This window comes from Nerophis lumbriciformis, linkage group LG01 (assembly GCF_033978685.3).
Source record: "Nerophis lumbriciformis linkage group LG01, RoL_Nlum_v2.1, whole genome shotgun sequence".
NCBI lineage: Eukaryota > Metazoa > Chordata > Actinopteri > Syngnathiformes > Syngnathidae > Nerophis > Nerophis lumbriciformis.
This window is the reverse complement of record NC_084548.2, coordinates 3661155-3686919: the sequence shown is the minus strand read 5'-3', so window position 1 is coordinate 3686919 and position 25765 is coordinate 3661155.

Below are 25765 nucleotides of genomic sequence, written 5' to 3'. Positions count from 1 at the left end.
AATGAGCCGTCGACCCCCAGACAGAGCGACTCCAAAACCAACAAAGGATGTAACTGTCGAAAGAAACCTGATTGCCCTCTCAACGGGGGGTGCTTACAAACATCAGTTGTCTACCAATCTAAGGTAATACGCAAGGACATTAACACATCCGACACATATGTAGGATTAACCGAGGGAGAATTCAAAACCAGATGGAACAATCACAAGGCTTCTTTCAGGAACAAAAACCTGCGAAATACCACAGAACTCAGCAAACACATTTGGGACCTCAAAGACAATAATGTTGAATATTCAATAACATGGCAAATTCTTGCATCCAGCACACCTTACAATAGTGGTAATAAAAGATGCAACCTATGCTTGAAAGAGAAACTGTTTATTATTTACCGTCCAGACCTGTCATCCCTCAACAAGCGCAGCGAAATTGTAACAACATGCCGCCATAGACGGAAACACCTCCTAGGTAACACATGAGCCAATCACCACGCCCCTAGGCCAGCCTGTACCCACCCACTCTGTGCCCTATACAAACCATGGTATGCGAATGCTCCCATTAAAATCTCCTGATGATTGAGGGTACCCCCCCTCATGAAACAGGCCTGTAGAGATGAAATAGTCTTGTGATTTTTTTCCCCACACATACATATATATATATATATATATATATATATATGAAATACTTGACTTGGTGAATTCTAGCTGTAAATATACTCCTACCCTCTTAACCATGCCCCTAACCACGCCCCCCGCTCCAACCACGACCCCCGCCCCACCACCGACCACCCCCCCCCCCCCCCCCCCACACACCTCCCGAAATCGGAGGTCTCAAGGTTGGCAAGTATGTCTTCACCATACCTGGTTGTCCAAATTAGGCATAATAATGTGTTAATTCCACGACTGTATATATCGGTATCGGTTGATATCGGTATCGGTAATTAAGAGTTGGATAATATCGGAATATTGGATGTTGGCATAAAAGCCATTATCGGATATCCCTAGTAACTAGTATATCATGCAAAAGCGCAGATTCCAACCATTGAAATACTTTGTATAGTTCAAGACTTACAGTCATTAGAAAACATCACTGCACATCATAATGGCAGCTACACTTTACATCTTAAAGATCTAACAAATGTTTTTGGCAATGTCCGGCGGGCCAGATTGAAAAGCTCAAAGGCACCCGGGCCTTAATTTGCCCAGATCTGTTATATGTGAATTGACTTAGACTTAGACTTAGACTTCCTTTTTATTGTCATTCAAATTTGAACTTTACAGTACAGATAAGAACGACATTTTGTTGCATTAGCTCATGGTAGTGCAGAAAAGACATACTGACAAATGTTCTGAGTGCCTGAAACTGGGCAGAACGATTGTTATCCGAATGGACTCCGAGGTTTTTACATTGTGTGTGTGTACTGTATTCTCTGAATGGACTGACAGGTGTCTCACATAAGCATACTTGCCAACCCTCCCGAATTTTCCGGGAGACTCCCGAAATTGAGCGCCTCTCCCGAAAACCTCCCGGGACAAATTTTCTCCCGAAAATCTCCCGAAATTCAGGCGGAGCTGGAGGCCACGCCCCCTCCAGCTCCATGCGGACCTGAGTGACGTGTTGACAGCCTGTTCTCACGTCCGCTTTCCCACAATATAAACAGCTAATGATCGAGGGCGAGTTCTTGGTTTCTTATGTGGGTTTATTGTTAGGCAGTTTCATTAACGTCCTCCCAGGGCGGTAACAACACACAACAACAGCAGTCAAGTTTTCGTCTACCGTAAAGCAGTTTGTCTGCCGTAAACAGCAATGTTGTGACACTTTTAAACAGGACAATACTGCCATCTACTGTACATGCATATGTGACCCACCCATAATGTGTCACATTTTTGTGTTGATTTATTTATTTTATTTTGTGGTTTGAATTCGTTTTTGGAGCTGTCATTACACATTTATCAGTATTCACATTGGTCAGTAGGGGGCAGTAGGGCGTTTCTTCCCAATTGAATGCTATCACCTGCAGACCGGAAGTGTCTTGTCATTCTGATGAGCGCGACCAGTCTGTGAACAATTGAAACGTCCTGTGTGCTTTTTCCTCCTGTATAACAGGTTAGTTTTGGTGAATCAACTCACTGAATAATATCCATGTGATCTTTATAAGTTTAAGTACACATTCTGATGGTGGAGCCTAACTCTAAAGCGTTTGTGAGTTGTAGTTTGTATTTGTGAATGAATCCAGTGCACAGCTGCAGTAATCAATACAACGACGTGAGTGCGCAATGTTTATATAGGAACTTCTGATCCTGATTCAGACTCCCAAATTAGAGCTCCCGTTTTCTTATTGATTTTATAATGTATATTTGTATAATGTGTGTGTTCTGAAATAGTGACAGAGAATAGAACAAGGATGGACAATTCAACCCTTAACTCAAAAATGAGTAGATGAGTGTTATGTGTGTGTATATGTGTAAATAAATGAACACTGAAATTCAAGTATTTCTTTTATTTATTTATGTATATATATATATATATATATATATATATATATATATATATATATATATATATATATATATATATATATATATATATATATATATATATAAATATATATATATATATGTATACATGTATATATATATATATATATATATATATATATATATATATATATATATATATATATATATATATATATACATACATACATACATACATACATACATATATATATATATATATATATATATATATATACATACATACATACATACATACATATATATATATATATATATATATATATATATATATATATATATATATATATATATATATAGCTAGAATTGACTGAAAGTCAAGTATTTCTTATATATATATCTTAACCACGCCCCCAACCACGCCCCCCGCCTCCCGAAATCGGAGGTCTCAAGGTTGGCAAGTATGCACATAAGGCAGATTGGATTTGATTGTGTATGTGAATGCAAAGAATGGCTGCACGTAAAAAGGCCGACTGACTTTCACATGTGAATGGACTCAAGTTTTGTGTGCCGTAAGTGAATGGACAGACTGACCGATTGTCATGAATGTATTTGTAAAAGGAAACACAGATGTTTACTTTGTGTGTTCACATTTACATTGCGGGCATGCGAATGGCAATAATGATGCCTGCACTGCTGCATGCTAAAGTAGAGACATTCTTGTAATATTATGGGTATGTGAATGGAATGACTGACGTTTTGTTTATATTGTGTGCACTGAATGCAAATGAGTAGACTGACTCTCAATATGTATGCACATGTTTGAGAATTGACTGGCGGCTGCTAATTTCTAGATATACAAGTCTTAATTTAGGATGTCTTATTAAGTAAAATTAACTAGCTGCATGGGTAGATAATTTCACTAGTTTTTTGTATTTTTTGTCCTAAAATCTGGTCTTTTTATCTTATATTTTGTCAGCTCTTGTATGCGATGCCATCCATCCATCCATCCATCCATCTTCTTCCGCTTATCCGAGGTCGGGTCGCGGGGGCAGCAGCCTAAGCAGGGAAGCCCAGACTTCCCTCTCCCCAGCCACTTCGTCCAGCTCCTCCCGCGGGATCCCGAGGCGTTCCCAGGCCAGCCGGGAGACATAGTCTTCCCAACGTGTTCTGGGTCTTCCTCGTGGCCTCCTACCAGTTGGACGTGCCCTAAACACCTCCCTAGGGAGGCGCTCGGGTGGCATCCTGACCAGATGCCCGAACCACCTCATCTGGCTCCTCTCCATGTGGAGGAGCAGCGGCTTTACTTTGAGCTCCCCCCGGATGACAGAGCTTCTCACCCTATCTCTAAGGGAGAGCCCCGCCACCCGGCGGAGGAAACTCATTTCGGCCGCTTGTACCCGTGATCTTGTCCTTTCGGTCATAACCCAAAGAGTGAGGATGGGAACGTAGATCGACCGGTAAATTGAGAGCTTTGCCTTCCGGCTCAGCTCCTTCTTCACCACAACGGATCGATACAGCGTCCGCATTACTGAAGACGCCGCACCGATCCGCCTGTCGATCTCACCATCCACTCTTCCCTCCCTCGTGAACAAGACTCCGAGGTACTTGAACTCCTCCACTTGGGGCAAGATCTCCTCCCCAACCCGGAGATGGCACTCCACCCTTTTCCGGGCGAGAACCATGGACTCGGACTTGGAGGTGCTGATTCTCATCCCAGTCGCTTCACACTCAGCTGCGAACCGATCCAGTGAGAGCTGAAGATCCTGGCCAGATGAAGCCATCAGGACCACATCATCTGCAAAAAGCAGAGACCTAATCCTGCAGCCACCAAACCGGATCCCCTCAACGCCTTGACTGCGCCTAGAAATTCTGTCCATAAAAGATATGAACAGAATCGGTGACAAAGGGCAGCCTTGGCGGAGTCCAACCCTCACCAGAAACGTGTCCGACTTACTGCCGGCAATGCGGACCAAGCTCTGACACTGATCATACAGGGAGCGGACCGCCACAATCAGACAGTCCGAAACCCCATACTCTCTGAGAACTCTCCACAGGACTTCCCGAGGGACACGGTCGAATGCCTTCTCCAAGTCCACAAAGCACATGTAGACTGGTTGGGCAAACTCCCATGCACCCTCAAGGACCCTGCCGAGAGTATAGAGCTGGTCCATAGTTCCACGACCAGGACGAAAACCACACTGTTCCTCCTGAATCCGAGGTTCGACTATCCGGCGTAGCCTCCTCTCCAGTACACCTGAATAGACCTTACCGGGAAGGCTGAGGAGTGTGATCCCACGATAGTTAGAACACACCCTCCGGTTCCCCTTTTTAAAGAGAGGAACCACCACCCCGGTCTGCCAATCCAGAGGTACTGACCCCGATGTCCACGCGATGCTGCAGAGTCTGCATGTATGTATAATTGAAGGGACTCGTGGGGGCTTGTCCGGGATCCACAAAATACTCTGGGATGATGTGCTCATAGTCAATGGAGAGAGCAGGTTATGGACCAATGAAAATGTCATCTACTATGAACTATATTAACGGAACAAAGAAGCAAAAAATATAAACAGATGTGGTTACCTGGAGGAGCAAAGACAATTAAGAATCCTGCTGTTAAAGGTAAGCCCAGGTGGCTCCAATTACCACGGCCTCGCCTGTTGTCTAATTCAGTGTTTTTCAACCTTTTCTGAGCCAAGGCACATTTTTTTTCATTGAAAAAATCCCGAAGCACACCACCAGCAGAAAACATAAAAAAATTAAACTCAGCAGCCGATATTGACAGTAAAAAGGTCGTTCTCGCAATTATTGGATATGAATTCAAACCATAATCAAGCATGCATCAATATAGCTCTTGTCTCAAAGTAAGTGTACACAAGTGTCACATTCACAACTTATTTTGAAGTTGTTGGTGTTTTCCTGTGTGTAATGTTTTAGCTCCTATTTTTGGGTGGCTTTTTCTGTTTAGTTGGTATTTTCCTGTAGCATTTCATGTCTTCCTTTGAGCGCTATTCCCCGCACCCGCTTTGTTTTCGCAATCAAGACTATTTAAGTTGTGCGGACGCTATCTTTCTTTGTGTGGACATTGTCGATTGTCATGTCATGTACATATGTGCTTTGTGGACGCCGTCTCTGCTCCACACGCTGTAAGTCTTTGCTGTCGTCCAGCATTCTGTTTTTGTTTACTTTGCAGCCGGTTCAGTTTTAGTTTCATTTTTCATAGCCATCCCTAAGCTTCAATGCCTTTTCTTAGCAACACTCGCTTTTTGTTAATTTTTGGTTTAAGCGTTAGATCCTTTTTTACCTGCACACTGCCTCCCGCTGTTGTCTGCATGTTAAAGCTAAAGTTAAAGTACCAATGATTGTCACACACACACACACTAGGTGTGGTGAAATTTGTCCTCTGCATTTGACCCATCCCCTTGTTCACCCCCTGGGAGGTGAGGGGAGCAGTGGGCAGCAGCGGTGCCGCGCCCGGGAATCATTTTTGGTGATTTAACCCCCAATTCCAACCCTTGATGCTGAGTGCCAAGCAGGGAGGTAATGGGTCCCATTTTTATAGTCTTTGGTATGACTCGGCCGGGGTTTGAACTCACAACCAACCGATCTCAGGGCGGACACTCTAACCACTAGGCCACTGAGTAGGTGGTATGTTGTGATCACGACAAACATCTACAAATCTGCTGCCACCTATTGATATGGTAGAGTATTACATGGTTACTCTGCCGAGCTCTAGACAGTGCAGACACTCAACAACGGCACATTTGCAGATTATAATTACTGGTCCATCCATCCATCCATCTTCTTCCGCTTATCCAAGGTCGGGTCGCAGGGGTAGCAGCCTAAGCAGGGAACCCCAGACTTCCCTCTCCCCAGTCACTTCGTCCAGCTCCTCCCGGGGGATCCCGAGGCGTTCCCAGGCCAGCCGGGAGACATAGTCTTCCCAACGTGTCCTGGGTCTTCCCCGTGGCCTCCTACCGGTCGGACGTGCCCTAAACACCTCCCGAGGGAGGCGATCGGGTGGCATCCTGACCAGATGCCCGAACCACCTCATCTGGCTCCTCTCCATGTGGAGGAGCAGCGGCTTTACTTTGAGCTCCCCCCGGATGACAGAGCTTCTCACCCTATCTCTAAGGGAGAGCCCCGCCACCCGGCGGAGGAAACTCACTTCGGCCGCTTGTACCCGTGATCTTGTCCTTTCGGTCATAACCCAAAGCTCATGACCATAGGTGAGGATGGGAACGTAGATCGACCGGTAAATTGAGAGCTTTGCCTTCCGGCTCAGCTCCTTCTTCACCACAACGGATCGATACAGCGTCCGCATTACTGAAGACGCCGCACCGATCCGCCTGCCGATCTCACGATCCACTCTTCCCTCACTCGTGAACAACAACAATGAACAATGAAAGTGAACAATAATTACTGGTTTGCAAAAAATTTGTTTCACCCAATTAGGTGAAATTACATAATCTCCCACGGCACACCAGACTGTATCTCACGGCACAGTGGTCGAAAAACACTGGTCTAAAGGAGGCGGGTATGCGCATTGATGATGGCCTGCAGAGTGATGACTGCCATTTGTCAATATGTGTGTGGGTGAATGGATAGGCAAATGTGGTTTAAAAAAAAAAAATGTTTAAGTACGATGCATCTGCCTGTCATCAAGTGCTACGATGTGACATTCTTCCAACACTTGACGCAAGCGGGAGAATTACACGGTGGATCAATACACTTCTTGATTACAAGTCTCTCCCGGGCAATAACGCTGGATGTACAGTGGCCTTGTCAAATTGATCGTTAATGTCGGGCCGGTGTCGCCAACATTGCCAGGAAGTCGGAAAGAAAAATGAAGCCTTCGCAGAGATGAAGCAAAGAAAGACAAGCTGGAGGGATATATGGAAGCAAAAAAAAAAAAAAAGTGAGAGAGAAACTATTGAAACGTGTGAATGCGGCGTGTAAAGCAATCTATTTGCTGTTGTAGCGCTGACGGCAGGAAGAAGGTGTGTGCTATCATAACAGTGCAGAGTTGGAGCAGCAAGTCCACCTTTTCTCCACCGCTGCCGTTTAACAAGCAGTTGGAAGGTGTTGGGGCCAGCAGCAATGCACTCGAGTCTGGGAGGCTGCTGATGGGTTAACGTGGAGGTTTGAGACTGACACGCTATTTATAGAGACCGTCCTACGTCGGAAATTGGTGACCACAGATGAGGCGCTAGCTGTCCAAAGTCGGGACCCAGGGTGGACCACTCATCTGTGCATCAGTTGGGGACGTCTGACCTGTCTCCACTCAAGATAATCTCCTGCTGGCCCCACTATGGACTGGACTCTCACTATTATGTTAGATCCACTATGGACTGGACTCTCACACTATTATGTTAGATCCCGTATGGACTGGACTCTCACTATTATGTTAGATCCACTATGAACTGGACTCTCACACTATTATGTTAGATCCACTATGGACTGGACTCTCACTATTCTGTTAGATCCACTATGGACTGGACTCTCACTATTATGTTAGATCCACTATGGACTGGACTCTCACTATTATGTTAGATCCACTATGGACTGAACTCTCACACTATTATGTTAGATCCCGTATGGACTGGACTCTCACTATTATGTTAGATCCACTATGAACTGAACTCTCACACTATTATGTTAGATCCACTATGGACTGGACTCTCACTATTATGTTTGATCCACTATGGACTGGACTCTCACTATTCTGTTTGATCCACTATGGACTGAACTCTCACTATTATGTTAGATCCACTATGGACTGAACTCTCACTATTATGTTAGATCCACTATGGACTGGACTCTCACACTATTATGTTAGATCCACTATGGACTAAACTCTCACTATTATGTTAGATCCACTATGGACTGGACTCTCACACTATTATGTTAGATCCACTATGGACTGGACTCTCACACTATTATGTTAGATCCACTATGGACTGGACTCTCACACTATTATGTTAGATCCACTATGGACTGGACTCTCACACTATTATGTTCGATCCACTATGGACTGGACTCTCACACTATTATGTTAGATCCACTATGGACTGGACTCTCACACTATTATGTTAGATCCACTATGGACTGGACTCTCACACTATTATGTTATATCCACTATGGACTGGACTCTAACTATTATGTTAGATCCACTATGGACTGGACTCTCACTATTATGTTAGATCCACTATGGACTGGACTCTCACTATTCTGTTAGATCCACTATGGACTGGACTCTCACTATTATGTTAGATCCACTATGGACTGGACTCTCTCTATTATGTTAGATCCACTATGGACTGGACTCTAAAACTATTATGTTAGATCCACTATGGACTGGACTCTCACTATTCTGTTAGATCCACTATGGACTGGACTCTCACTATTATGTTAGATCCACTATGGACTGGACTCTCTCTATTATGTTAGATCCACTATGGACTGGACTCTAAAACTATTATGTTAGATCCACTATGGACTGGACTCTCACTATTCTGTTAGATCCACTATGGACTGGACTCTCACTATTATGTTAGATCCACTATGGACTGGACTCTCATTATTATGTTAGATCCATTATGGACTGGACTCTCACACTATTACGTTAGATCCACTATGGACTGGACTCTCACTATTATATTAGATCCACTATGGACTGGACTCTCACACTTTTATGTTAGATCCACTATGGACTGGACTCTCACTATTATGTTAGATCCACTATGGACTGGACTCTCACATTATTATGTTAGATCCACTATGGACTGGACTCTCACACTATTATGTTAGATCCACTATGGACTGGACTCTCACAATATTATGTTAGATCCACTATGGACTGGACTCTCACACTATTATATTAGATCCACTATGGACTGGACTCTCACACTATTATGTTAGATCCACTATGGACTGGACTCTCACACTATTATGTCAGATCCACTATGGACTGAACTCTGACTATTATGTTAGATCCACTATGGACTGGACTCTCACAATATTATGTTAGATCCACTATGGACTGGACTCTCACACTATTATGTCAGATCCACTATGGACTGAACTCTCACTATTATGTTAGATCCACTATGGCCTGGACTCTCACACTATTATATTAGATCCACTATGGACTGGACTCTCACATTATTATGTTAGATCCACTATGGACTGGACTCTCACACTATTATGTTAGATCCACTATGGACTGGACTCGCACTATTATGTTAGATCCACTATGGACTGGACTCTCACTATTATGTTAGATCCACTATGGACTGGACTCTCACACTATTATGTTAGATCCACTGTGGACTGGACTCTCACTATTATGTTAGATCCACTATGAACTGGACTCTCACTATTATGTTAGATCCACTATGGACTGAACTCTCACTATTATGTTAGATCCACTATGGACTGGACTCTCACTATTATGTTAGATCCACTATGGACTGAACTCTCACTATTATGTTAGATCCACTATGGACTGGACTCTCACACTATTACGTTAGATCCACTATGGACTGGACTCTCACTATAATGTTAGATCCACTATGGACTGGACTCTCACTATTATGTTAGATCCACTATGGACTGAACTTTCACTATTATGTTAGATCCACTATGGACTGAACTCTCACTATTATGTTAGATCCACTATGGACTGAACTCTCACTATTATGTTAGATCCACTATGGACTGAACTCTCACTATTATGTTAGATCCACTATGGACTGGACTCTCACTATTATGTTAGATCCACTATGGACTGAACTCTCACTATTATGTTAGATCCACTATGGACTGGACTCTCACTATTATGTTAGATCCACTATGGACTGGACTCTCACACTATTATGTTAGATCCACTATGGACTGGACTCTCACACTATTATGTCAGATCCACTATGGACTGAACTCTGACTATTATGTTAGATCCACTATGGACTGGACTCTCACAATATTATGTTAGATCCACTATGGACTGGACTCTCACACTATTATGTCAGATCCACTATGGACTGAACTCTCACTATTATGTTAGATCCACTATGGCCTGGACTCTCACACTATTATATTAGATCCACTATGGACTGGACTCTCACATTATTATGTTAGATCCACTATGGACTGGACTCGCACTATTATGTTAGATCCACTATGGACTGGACTCTCACTATTATGTTAGATCCACTATGGACTGGACTCTCACACTATTATGTTAGATCCACTGTGGACTGGACTCTCACTATTATGTTAGATCCACTATGAACTGGACTCTCACTATTATGTTAGATCCACTATGGACTGAACTCTCACTATTATGTTAGATCCACTATGGACTGGACTCTCACACTATTACGTTAGATCCACTATGGACTGGACTCTCACTATAATGTTAGATCCACTATGGACTGGACTCTCACTATTATGTTAGATCCACTATGGACTGAACTTTCACTATTATGTTAGATCCACTATGGACTGAACTCTCACTATTATGTTAGATCCACTATGGACTGAACTCTCACTATTATGTTAGATCCACTATGGACTGAACTCTCACTATTATGTTAGATCCACTATGGACTGGACTCTCACTATTATGTTAGATCCACTATGGACTGAACTCTCACTATTATGTTAGATCCACTATGGACTGGACTCTCACTATTATGTTAGATCCACTATGGACTGGACTCTCACACTATTATGTTAGATCCACTATGGACTGAACTCTCACACTATTATGTTAGATCCACTATGGACTGCACTCTCACACTATTATGTTAGATCCACTATGGACTGGACTCTCACACTATTATGTTAGATCCACTATGGACTGGACTCTCACACTATTATATTAGATCCACTATGGACTGGACTCTCACACTATTATGTTAGATCCACTATGGACTGGACTCTCACTATATTATGTTAGATCCACTATGGACTGGACTCTCAGACTATTATGTTAGATCCACTATGGACTGGACTCTCTCTATTATTTTAGATCTACTATGGACTGGACTCTCTCACTATTATGTTCGATCCACTATGGACTGGACCCTCACACTATTATGTTAGATCCACTATGGACTGAAATCTCACTATTTAGTTAGATCCACTATGGACTGGACTCTCACTATTATGTTAGATCCACTATGGACTGGACTCCCACTATTATGTTAGATCCACTATGAACTGGACTCTCTCACTATTATGTTAGATCCACTATGGACTGAACTCTCACTATTATGTTAGATCCACTATGGACTGGACTCTCACTATTATGTTAGATCCACTGTGGACTGGACTCTCACACTATTATGTTAGATCCACTATGGACTGGACTCTCACTATTATGTTAGATCTACTATGGACTGGACTCTCACAATATTATGTTAGATCCACTATGAACTGGACTCTCAAACTATTATGTTAGATCCACTATGGACTGGACTCTCACAATATTATGTTAGATCCACTATGGACTGGACTCTCACACTATTATGTTAGATCCACTATGGACTGAACTCTCACTATTATGTTAGATCCACTATGGACGGGACTCTCACACTATTATGTTAGATCCACTATGGACTGGACTCTCACACTATTATGTTAGATCCACTATGGACTGAACTCTCACTATTATGTTAGATCCACTATGGACTGAACTCTCACTATTATGTTAGATCCACTATGGACTGGACTCTCACTATTATGTTAGATCCACTATGGACTGAACTTTCACTATTATGTTAGATCCACTATGGACTGAACTCTCACTATTATGTTAGATCCACTATGGACTGAACTCTCACTATTATGTTAGATCCACTATGGACTGAACTCTCACTATTATGTTAGATCCACTATGGACTGGACTCTCACTATTATGTTAGATCCACTATGGACTGAACTCTCACTATTATGTTAGATCCACTATGGACTGGACTCTCACTATTATGTTAGATCCACTATGGACTGGACTCTCACACTATTATGTTAGATCCACTATGGACTGAACTCTCACACTATTATGTTAGATCCACTATGGACTGCACTCTCACACTATTATGTTAGATCCACTATGGACTGGACTCTCACACTATTATGTTAGATCCACTATGGACTGGACTCTCACACTATTATATTAGATCCACTATGGACTGGACTCTCACACTATTATGTTAGATCCACTATGGACTGGACTCTCACTATATTATGTTAGATCCACTATGGACTGGACTCTCAGACTATTATGTTAGATCCACTATGGACTGGACTCTCTCTATTATTTTAGATCTACTATGGACTGGACTCTCTCACTATTATGTTCGATCCACTATGGACTGGACCCTCACACTATTATGTTAGATCCACTATGGACTGAAATCTCACTATTTAGTTAGATCCACTATGGACTGGACTCTCACTATTATGTTAGATCCACTATGGACTGGACTCCCACTATTATGTTAGATCCACTATGAACTGGACTCTCTCACTATTATGTTAGATCCACTATGGACTGAACTCTCACTATTATGTTAGATCCACTATGGACTGGACTCTCACTATTATGTTAGATCCACTATGGACTGGACTCTCACACTATTATGTTAGATCCACTATGGACTGGACTCTCACTATTATGTTAGATCTACTATGGACTGGACTCTCACAATATTATGTTAGATCCACTATGAACTGGACTCTCAAACTATTATGTTAGATCCACTATGGACTGGACTCTCACAATATTATGTTAGATCCACTATGGACTGGACTCTCACACTATTATGTTAGATCCACTATGGACTGAACTCTCACTATTATGTTAGATCCACTATGGACGGGACTCTCACACTATTATGTTAGATCCACTATGGACTGGACTCTCACACTATTATGTTAGATCCACTATGGACTGAACTCTCACTATTATGTTAGATCCACTATGGACTGAACTCTCACTATTATGTTAGATCCACTATGGACTGGACTCTCACTATTATGTTAGATCCACTATGGACTGAACTCTCACTATTATGTTAGATCCACTATGGACTGGACTCTCACACTATTATGTTAGACCCACTATGGACTGGACTCTCACACTATTATGTTAGACCCACTATGGACTGGACTCTCACTATTATGTTAGATCCACTATGGACTGGACTCTCACTATTATGTTAGATCCACTATGGACTGGACTCTCACTATTATGTTAGATCCACTATGAACTGGACTCTCACACTATTATGTTAGATCCACTATGGACTGGACTCTCACTATTATGTTAGATCCACTATGGACTGGACTCTCACACTATTATGCTAGATCCACTATGGACTGGACTCTCACACTATTATGTTAGATCCACTATGGACTGGACTCTCACACTATTATGTTAGATCCACTATGGACTGGACTCTCACTATTATGTTAGATCCACTATGGACTGGACTCTCACTATTATGTTAGATCCACTATGGACTGCACTCTCACTATTATGTTAGATCCACTATGGACTGGACTCTCACTATTATGTTAGATCCACTATGGACTGGACTCTCACTATTATGTTGGATCCACTATGGACTGGACTCTCACTATTATGTTAGATCCACTATGGACTGGACTCTCACACTATTATGTTAGATCCACTATGGACTGGACTCTCACACTATTATGTCAGATCCACTATTGTGCGATTTATCGTCATTAACATGAAATACTCACGACGGCCACAAGATGGTGACAAAGTTGCAGGAATCTGATATTTCAAATTAAGTCGGATGCTGATAGGGCATTGCGGATCTCACCTGAAGTGTACCTGGATCCAGTACAGGTGGGCCGGTAACGGCGTGAAATGGTCGCTAGTCAAGAATGTAAACAAAATACAATTATTAATTATTTAGTCATAAACAGCCAGTTGGCATTTCTTTTAATTCGGGCAAAATAAACGTATTATTTATTAATAATGATATTAATAATAAATGTGTTTGTGTTGGATGTCTTGGACAATTGAAAGACAAAAGTGGTGTGACTCCTGGTGTGAGAGACGTGGTTTACACATCAGTAAGCACACGAACAAGCGTGTTAGAACCTTGGGATCTTGATGAGTTTTTGCTACCAATGACTGGCTATTTACCTGCACACTCCTGCACGGGAGATGGGGGGGAAAAAACTGATGAGCAGCTTTCAAAGAGCCTTCGTACCTTTTTGCTTTCAGCGTCACAAAGTGCACTCAGCAGCCTCCGTCATTTTCCACCCGTGTCCTCGTCTCGGGGAGGGTTTTATTATTATTATGAGGAACAATAGTCTCGCTCGCTCTCATGTCCACTCTCTAGTCACCAGCCTTTCATCTTCAGTACGCTTTGACTACTACTCCTCCTCCCTTTCCCTCCCCCCCCATCATCATTGCCAGCAAAAGGGAAGAAAGGAACATCAATACATACATGTGCTGCTTTATTTCATGCAAAACATTTTCCCTTGCGGGCTGTTGCTTCGAGAAGGGATTTAATGCAGGTTTTGTCACTCTGCTTACATTTCCTCAACACCTTAAACAAGCAGAACCCAGCCAACACGCAGAAACGGAAGTTCCATCCATCCATCCATCTTCTTCCGCTTATCCGAGGTCGGGTCGCGGGGGCAGCAGCCTAAGCAGGGAAGCCCAGACTTCCCTCTCCCCAGCCACTTCGTCCAGCTCCTCCCGGGGGATCCCGAGGCGTTCCCAGGCCAGCCGGGAGACATAGTCTTCCCAACGTGTCCTGGGTCTTCCTCGTGGCCTCCTACCAGTTGGACATGCCCTAAACACCTCCTTAGGGAGGCGCTCGGGTGGCATCCTGACCAGATGCCCGAACCACCTCATCTGGCTCCTCTCGATGTGGAGGAGCAGCGGCTTTACTTTGAGCTCCCCCCGGATGACAGAGCTTCTCACCCTATCTCTAAGGGAGAGCCCCGCCACCCGGCGGAGGAAACTCATTTGGGCCGCTTGTACCCGTGATCTTGTCCTTTCGGTCATAACCCAAAGCTCATGACCATAGGTGAGGATGGGAACGTAGATCGACCGGTAAATTGAGAGCTTTGCCTTCCGGCTCAGCTCCTTCTTCACCACAACGGATCGATACAGCGTCCGCATTACTGAAGACGCCGCACCGATCCGCCTGTCGATCTCACGATCCACTCTTCCCCCACTCGTGAACAAGACTCCGAGGTACTTGAACTCCTCCACTTGGGGCAAGATCTCCTCCCCAACCCGGAGATGGCACTCCACCCTTTTCCGGGCGAGAACCATGGACTCGGACTTGGAGGTGCTGATTCTCATCCCAGTCGCTTCACACTCGGCTGCGAACCGATCCAGTGAGAGCTGAAGATCCTGGCCAGATGAAGCCATCAGGACCAAATCATCTGCAAAAAGCAGAGACCTAATCCTGCAGCCACCAAACCGGATCCCCTCAACGCCTTGACTGCGCCTAGAAATTCTGTCCATAAAAGTTATGAACAGAATCGGTGACAAAGGGCAGCCTTGGCGGAGTCCAACCCTCACCGGAAACGTGTCCGACTTACTGCCGGCAATGCGGACCAAGCTCTGACACTGATCATACAGGGAGCGGACCGCCACAATCAGACAGTCCGAAACCCCATACTCTCTGAGCACTCCCCACAGGACTTCCCGAGGGACACGGTCGAATGCCTTCTCCAAGTCCACAAAGCACATGTAGACTGGTTGGGCAAACTCCCATGCACCCTCAAGGACCCTGCCGAGAGTATAGAGCTGGTCCACAGTTCCACGACCAGGACGAAAACCACACTGTTCCTCCTGAATCCGAGGTTCGACTATCCGGCGTAGCCTCCTCTCCAGTACACCTGAATAGACCTTACCGGGAAGGCTGAGGAGTGTGAAACGGAAGTTGAATTAGGTAAATACATGATGTCGTTTCAGTGGTCACTGCAGTCTAGATTCATATGTACAACCCCCGTTTCCATATGAGTTGGGAAATTGTGTTAGATATGCAAATCCTTTTCAACCCATATTCAATTGAATGCACTACAAAGACAAGATATTTGATGTTTTTTGCAAATAATCATTAACTTTAGAATTTGGTGCCAGCAACACGTGACAAAGAAGTTGGGAAAGGTGGCAATAAATACTGATAAAGTTGAGGAATGCTCATCAAACGCTTATTTGGAACATCCCACAGGTGAACAGGCACATTGGGAACAGGTGGGTGCCATGATTGGGTATAAAAGTAGATTCCATGAAATGCTCAGTCATTCACAAACAAGGATGGGGCGAGGGTCACCGCTTTGTCAACAAAATGCGTGAGCAAATTGTTGAACAGTTTAAGAACAACATTTCTCAACTAGCTATTGCGAGGAATTTAGGGATTTCACCATCTACGCTCCGTAATATCATCAAAGGGTTCAGAGAATCTGGAGAAATCACTGCACGTAAGCAGCTAAGCCTGTGACCTTCCATCCCTCAGGCTGTACTGCATCAACAAGCGACAGTGTGTAAAGGATGTCACCACATGGGCTCAGGAACACTTCAGAAACCCATTGTCAGTAACTACAGTTGGTTGCTACATCTGTAAGTGCAAGTTAAAACTCTCCTATGCAAGGGAAAACATATATATCAACAACACCCAGAAACGCCGTCGGCTTCGCTGGGCCTGAGCTCATCTAAGATGGACTGATACAAAGTGGAAAAGTGTTCTGTGGTCTGACGAGTCCACATTTCAAATTGTTTTTGGAAACTGTGGACGTCGTGTCTTCCGGACCAAAGAGGAAAAGAACCATCCGGATTGTTTTAGGCGCAAAGTTGAAAAGCCAGCATGTGTGATGGTATGGGGGTGTATTAGTGCCCAAGACATGGGCAACTTACACATCTGTGAAGGCGCCATTAATGCTGAAAGGTACATACAGGTTTTGGAGCAACATATGTTGCCATCCAAGCAACGTTACCATGGACGCCCCTGCTTATTTCAGCAAGACGATGCCAAGCCACGTGTTACATCAACGTGGCTTCATAGTAAAAGAGTGCGGGTACTAGACTGGCCTGCCTGTAGTCCTGTGCTGTCTGGAGATCGGCAGACTTACCACGTTATACTCTTCCATATCAGTAGGTGGCAGCAGGTAGCTATTTGCTTTGTAGATGTCGGAAACAGCGGGAGGCAGTGTCCAGGTAAAAAGGTGTCTAATGCTTAAACCAAAAATAAACAAAAGGTGCGTGCCCCTAAGAAAAGGCATTGAAGCTTAGGGAATGCTATGCAGAACGAAACTAAAACTGAACTGGCTTACAAAGTAAACAAAAACAGAATGCTGGACGACAGCAAAGACTTACTGTGGAGCAAAGACGGCGTCCGCAATGTACATCCGAACATGACATGACAATCAACAATGTCCACACAAAGAAGGATAAAAACAACTGAAATATTCTCGATTGCTAAAACAAAGTAGATGCGGGAAATATCGGTCAAAGGAAACTACAGGAAAATACCAAAAAAAGAGAAAAAGCCACAAAAATAGGGGCACAAAACATGAAGTAAAACACTACACACAGGAAAACAGCAATGAACTCAAAATAAGTCAGGGCGTGATGTGACAGGTCTGGCCTGCCTGCAGTCCAGACCTGTCTCCCATTGAAAATGTGTGGCGCATTATGAAGCCTAAAATAGCACAACGGAGACCCCCGGACTGTTGAACAACTTAAGCTGTACATCAAGCAAGAATGGGAAAGAATTCCACCTGAGAAGCTTCAAAAATGTGTCTCCTCAGTTCCCAAACGTTTACTGAGTGTTGTTAAAAGGAAAGGCCATGTAACACAGTGGTGAAAATGCCCCTGTGATAACTTGTTTGCAATGTGTTGCTGTCATTAAATTCTAAGTTAATAATTATTTGCAAAAAATATATATATATATATCTTGTCCTTGCAGTCTATTCAATTGAATATAAGTTGAAAAGGGTTTGCAAATCATTGTATTCTGTTTGTTTTTTTACCATTTACACAACTGGTTTTGGGTTGTGTACTTACTAGAGATGCGCGGTTTGCGGACACAACCGCGGAGTCCGCGGATTATCCGCGGATCGGGCGGATGAAATTAAAAACAATAAGATTTTATCCGCTCGCGGGTCGGGTCGGGCGGATTAATTAGATATTTTTTTTATTTTTTTTGCGGGTGGCAGTTAAACCAATTGGGAAATATATATACATAGTTAAATGTTGTTACCCACATACGAAAAACGAGCAGGCACCTGCTGCATATGCCACAACAGAAGAAAAAAAAAGAAAAGAGATGGACACTTTTACGGAGCGGAGAAGGGACGCCTCGCCGGGGTCCAGGACCGAGGCCCCTTCCCCCGAGAGGGCCCCACCGGGAGCCGTAGCTGAGGCGATCCGCGAGAAGGGCCCGACGCACGTCCAGGGTCACTACCGCGCCCACCGCACCGACACCCCGCCTCGTCCGCTTTCGCAGTGCGCTCACGAAAGGGGTGGGGCTCACCCTGGTTGATATAGAGAGCAGGACGGTGGCCATGGAATTTCATTTAAGGTTTGTGATAAACCATCAAACTCATTCGTTAAAAGGACTCTATAGTAATATAAAGCGAATTTTTCTGGACATTATCATGCAAGAAAAGTTTATTTTTGGGATCGCGATCACCGCGTAATGATTTTTAAAGGTTGCATTACATTATTAACTGTCCCATGTGATCAGCCAGTGCGATTGGAAGTCCATGCTCAATTATTGCCTCCGTAAATAAAACTTCGGCATTTATCACATCCAAAGAATCTGTTTGGGCGACGAAAAACGTTGAAAGTTTTCCACTTGTATCGCTAGCAACGGCATTAGACTTGTGTTTTTTTGTCCCAACGTGGTCTTTTACATCGCTAATCCCTCCGTGTCCGATCGAAAAATCTTGTCTGCACAAGGTGCAATTCGCGTAGTTTTCACCCTTTTTTTTATTTTTTTATTAATATTAGATATATAACAACGGGCGGATGGCGGGCGGGTGCAGTTCTGATCAAACGTTACATCGGGTGGATGGCGGATGGTTGACGACTTTCTGACGCGGTTGCGGATGAAATAAATTGCCTATCCGCGCATCTCTAGTGGTGACGGTCTTGGATGCAGGCGCAGGCTTCAAAGGTTTTACAGGAGTTCACGCAAAAGGTACGAGAGGCAGTAGGCAAAGGCAAAAAAAAATAGTTCATTGACAAATAAAGACTGAAGCTAAATGCTACAAAGAGACAGGACCGGATGGTCATGCTCAAGTCTTTCAGAGTCAAACAATACTGCCTAAAACAGCCAGGCTGAGGAGGGTAAGTACTAGAGATGCGCGGATAGGCAATTTATTTCATCCGCAACCGCGTCAGAAAGTCGTCAACCATCCGCCATCCACCCGATGTAACGTTTGATCAGAACTGCACCCGCCCGCCATCCGCCCGTTGTTATATATCTAATATTAATAAAAAAATAAAAAAAAGGGTGAAAACTACGCGAATTGCACCTTGTGCAGACAAGATTTTTCGATCGGACACGGAGGAATTAGCGATGTAAAAGACCACGTTGGGACAAAAAAACACAAGTCTAATGCCGTTGCTAGCGATACAAGTGGAAAACTTTCAACGTTTTTCGTCGCCCAAACAGATTCTTTGGATGTGATAAATGCCGAAGTTTTATTTACGGAGGCAATAATTGAGCATGGACTTCCAATCGCACTGGCTGATCACATGGGACAGTTAATGTAATGCAACCTTTAAAAATCATTACGCGGTGATCGCGATCCCAAAAATAAACTTTTCTTGCATGATAATGTCCAGAAAAATTTGCTTTATATTACTATAGAGTCCTTTTAACGAATGAGTTTGATGGTTTATCACAAACCTTAAATGAAAGAAGTCCTTTGTTCTCCTGCACCATGCATGCGCAATCCTGTCGGCTGTATTTCACAGCACGACATACTGTAAAAAGTGTTTATACTATTTATACTTTCAATTAACAAATTAAAGTCTTGTGAAAGGTTGACAGGATAACTGGCATTAACTGTCAAAATAATTTCAAACTATTGAAGTTATCTTACAGAATAAACATGTCAATCAACCCATATGATTTTTGCTGTAATATTTTTGTTTTGAAAAGTCACTGTGACTGATAGAAAAGTGATGGTTTTAGCAACATTTTAACCTGTCTGAATGCTAATAGTCATTTTGCGTCGGGGGGCGAAGCCCTGAACCCTCCACCAGGACTTTGTCCTGGACCTACCGGGGCCTGCGGCCCTTGGACCCTGGCTACTAGGTTTTTCTGATTTAAAAGTTGGCAGGTATGGTGAGGTTATAAAGCTTTTGCCTGTTAAAGAAAGGAGACTGATCCAATGCACAGACATTCGCGTGCCACGCTGTTACGACCCAGACGCACACCAGTGCGCAATCATATGGGAGCCGCGCTGAGCGCACCTCCAAGCGCGTCTCGCTGCCGGCGACGGCCAGATATGGGCCCACGCTCCAGCGCCATCCATTTTCAGGGCTAGTTGATTCGGCAGGTGGGTTGTTACACACTCCTTAGCGGGTTCCAACTTCCATGGCCACCGTCCTGCTCTCTATATCAACCAGGGTGAGCCCCACCCCTTTCATGAGCGCACTACGCGCGGAGTGACCCCTGTTACGCGCCCCCGGCAACAGGGGTGGCAAGCAGGTAAGCTGCGCGGGCGGAGCGCGCGGAGTGACCCATGTTACGAGCCCCCGGCCACGGGGGTGGCGGGCAGGTAAGCTGCTTACCTGCTGCGCGTGACGCCGGCCGCGGCGAAAGCGGACGAGGCGGGGTGTCGGTGCGGTGGGCGCGGTGGTGACCCTGGACGTGCGTCGGGCCCTTCTCGCGGATCGCCTCAGCTACGGCTCCCGGTGGGGCCCTCTCGGGGGAAGGGGCCTCGGTCCCGGACCCCGGCGAGGCGTCCCTTCTCCGCTCCGTAAAAGTGTCCATCTCTTTTCTTTTTTTTTTCTTCTGTTGTGGCATATGCAGCAGGTGCCTGCTCGTTTTTCGTATGTGGGTAACAACATTTAACTATGTATATATATTTCCCAATTGGTTTAACTGCCACCCGCAAAAAAAATAAAAAAATAAAAAAAATATCTAATTAATCCGCCCGACCCGACCCGCGAGCGGATAAAATCTTATTGTTTTTAATTTCATCCGCCCGATCCGCGGATAATCCGCGGACTCCGCGGTTGTGTCCGCAAACCGCGCATCTCTAGTCACCACACACACACACGGGAGCTTGTATCCTCTTGTGAACGTCGCCTGTAACTTTTGATATCAACCATTAAAACGTCAGATGTGATTAGATGCAAATGCAAATGCTTCCCTACCATTGTTGTCGTCGCAGTATGTTGATTGGCATCAGGCTGTGTGCTCACCTTGTTTGTTTGAAATGCACCACCTGTGGAGGTGCATCAAATATGTTCGTACCGTGTGGCGAAGTTAGTTTGCAACCACTGATGTTGACGTTGAACACCGAGTGACACGACCCTCACTTTTTATAACATATATGTAATATTTACATATTATATATACAGTATATAATATATACTGATATATTATTACCGTATTTTCCGCACCATTAGCCGCACCTAAAAACCACAAATTTACTCAAAAGCTGACAGTGCGGCTTTTAACCCGGTGCGCTTTATATATGCGCTTTATATAAAGTTTCGTTCTCGCAACTTCGGTAAACAGCCGCCATCTTTTTTCCCGGTAGAACAGGAAGCGCTTCTTCTTGTACTGTAAGCAACCACCCGCCCCCGGAAGAAGAAGAAGTGCGCGGTGCATGCTGGGATATGTGACGTTTCATTTCCATTTGTGTGTTTATGTAAAGACCCCAAAATGGCTCCTATTAAGTGTGTTGTCTGTCTAATTATAAATAATGCAGACGAGGCGTGTTAACTGAGTTCTCAACGTTTACTCACAGCGTGCTCATAACCACATTCGAACTCCCAGCATACAACGCTTCTCAGGGCTACCGCGCATGCTCGTAACTATCGTTGCATGCTGGGTAGTGTAGTTGTTATATTTGCTAGCTCATAACAGCACATTAAGAGACACGCTTACGCGCTTAATTCAATACTCGCCGTCATTCCGGGTGGATTGACAAAAGACCTCCAGCCGCTAGATATTGGTGTCAACAGGGCATTCGAAGCTAGACTGCTAACTGCGTGGGAACAATGGATGACAGAAGGCGAACACACCTTCACTAAGACGGAGGCAGCGCCAGACGACGCCAACATCTGCCAGTGGATCGTAAATGCCTGGGCAGATATTTCGGTCACAACTGTGGTCCGAGCTTTCCGGAAGGCAGGATTCACAGAACTGCTGGATAACAACAGCGACACTGACTCCGATGACTTCGACGAGACGGAACCGGCCATTTTGGATCTCACATTTGCCCAACTTTTCACTTCGGACACCGAAGACGAAGGATTTACGAATGAAGAATAACTTCAGAAAGTGAGCGCTATGTTTATTTTGTGTGTTGTGACATTAACGTTCGAGCAACATTATGTTGCTATTGCTCTGCACTATTTTGAATTTTACTATGTTTGTGATTGCACATTTGCGTACATTTTGGGACAGAGTTGTTAGAACGCTGGTTTTTAATATATTATTAAAGTTTGACTGACCTATCTGACTGTTTTTTTGACATTCCCTTTAGTGCAGCGTAGGCGCGGCTTATAGTCCGGGGCGGCTTATTGGTGGACAAAGTTATGAAATATGCCATTCATTGAAGGTGCGGCTAATAATCCGGTGCGCCTTATAGTGCGGAAAATACGGTATATTATATTATATTTTTATATAATATATACAATATAAAACAAATCCCTATTACCATGTACAATATTACAGTATATGCAACATCTGTAGCAAAACTAATGAGTAAACATGTATTTTTCAACAGCTTTTATGAGTCTCTTCCTTCTCAGTTTATTTGATTAGTACCGTATTTTCCGCACTATAAGGCGCACCGGATTATTAGCCGCACCTTCAATGAATGGCATATTTCAAAACTTTGTCCACCTATAAGCCGCCCCGGACAATAAGCCGCGCCTACGCTGCGCTAAAGGGAATGTCAAAAAAACAGTCAGATAGGTCAGTCAAACTTTAATAATATATTAAAAACCAGCGTTCTAACAACTCTGTCCCAAAATGTACGCAAATGTGCAATCACAAACGTAGTCAAATTCAAAATAGTGCAGAGCAATAGCAACATAATGTTGCTCGAACGTTAATGTCACAACACACAAAATAAACATAGCGCTCACCTTCTGAAGTTATTCTTCATTCGTAAATCCTTCGAATTCTTCTCCTTCGATGTCCGAATTGAAAAGTTGGGCAAATGTGGGATCCAAAATGGCCGGTTCCGTCTCGTCGAAGTCATCGGAGTCAGTGTCACTGTTCAGCAGTTCTGTGAATCCTGCCTTCCGGAAAGCTCGGACCACAGTTGTGACCGAAATATCTGCCCAGGCATTTACGATCCACTGGCAGATGTTGGCGTATGTCGTCCGGCGCTGTCTCCCTGTCTTAGTGAAGGTGTGTTCGCCTTCGGTCATCCATTGTTCCCACGCCGTTCGCAGTCGTGATTTGAATGCCCTGTTGACGCCAATATCCAGCGGTTGGAGTTCTTTGGTTAATCCACCCGGAATGACGGCGAGTGTTGTATTTGTGTGCTTCACTTGTTTTTTGACACCATCTGTGATGTGGGCGCGCATGGAGTCGTATATCAACATGGACGGAGCTGTGTGAAAAAAGCCACCCGGCCTCTTCGCGTAAACTTCCCTTAACCACTCGCTCATCTTTTCTTCATCCATCCCTTCGAGTTAGCTTTTATGATGACGCCGGCTGGAAAGGTCTCTTTTGGCAAGGTCTTCCTTTTGAATATCACCATGGGTGGAAGTTTCAGGCCATTAGCATGGCAAGCTAGAACCACAGTGAAGGACGACTTCTCATTCCCTGTGGTGCGAATATTCACCGTACGTGCTCCCGTTGTATCCACAGTATCCACAGTGCGGTTCACAGGAATATCAGTTGCTGTGAAATAGTAATCCGTGTGCGGATGGAGAGATTGCGTCTTTTCATGAACCGGATCCTTGTCGCTTAGTAGGAGCCATTTTGTGGTCTTTACAGATGTAAACAGGAAATGAAACGTACGGTAATATCCGCGCGCTTTTTCTTCTTCTACGCGGGCGGGTGGTTGCTTACAGTAGAAGAAGAAGCGCTTCCTGTTCTATGGGGGCGGGTGCTTACCTTGGCGGTTGCTTGCGTAGAAGAAGAAGCGCTTCCTGTTCTACCGGGAAAAAAGATGGCGGCTGTTTACCGTAGTTACGAGACCGAAACTTTATGAAAATGAATCTTAATATTAATCCATATATAAAGCGCACCGGGTTAAAAGCCGCACTGTCAGATTTTGAGTAAATTTGTGGTTTTTAGGTGCGGCTAATGGTGCGGAAAATACGGTAATTATTTTGTAATCAGCCTGACCTAAGCCTTGATAATAGTATTTGTGATCAACACATGCTTTCATATCATATGACAAGGTTTATCCTGTTAAATCGAAAGTAGGTCGGATATAATTATTAAATATGAAGAGTAAAATGACTAATTCGGTGTTAAGATTTAAGTGGGCCCCGGGCCCCTGTGTCGTGTAAAAGGTTAAGAACCCCTGATCGAGACTCGGCGGCTCCTTTTAAATTCCTTGCATATATTTCATCTTACAAAGAGTACGAATGGTGGAATCCAAATACTGTACCGTCTCCTTGAATAGTCTTATAATTGTTTATTTAATGGCTGACATGCTCGAGGGGGCATGAAAATGTCAATATTTAAGGGTGGCAAGCAGCAACAGTAAATGTCTGACACATTAATTGTTTAATTGCTTCCAACCGTGCATTAACATAAGCAATTCTCGCAAAGGATAGTGCGAGCAAAGCAGAAAATTGGCCTGGAGGGCTTGGGGGGGGGGGATTAGAAAAAAGGCAGATTGCATGATGTGCTGCAAGTCTAAGCTAGTGGAACCGACATTTGAAGCTTTTTCTTTCGCTAATTATGATTAGTCTGTGCGCCTTCTTTTTTTTTTTTTTAAGTCTCTTTCCCTCCAGAACTCCTCCAAGGTTCATTCAGAAGGGCTTTGTCATGTGGAAAATGATTTGATTGTTTTTCATTTATTACGTTTCTCTTTTGTGTTGGGATGAAGACATGTTTTGGGAAAA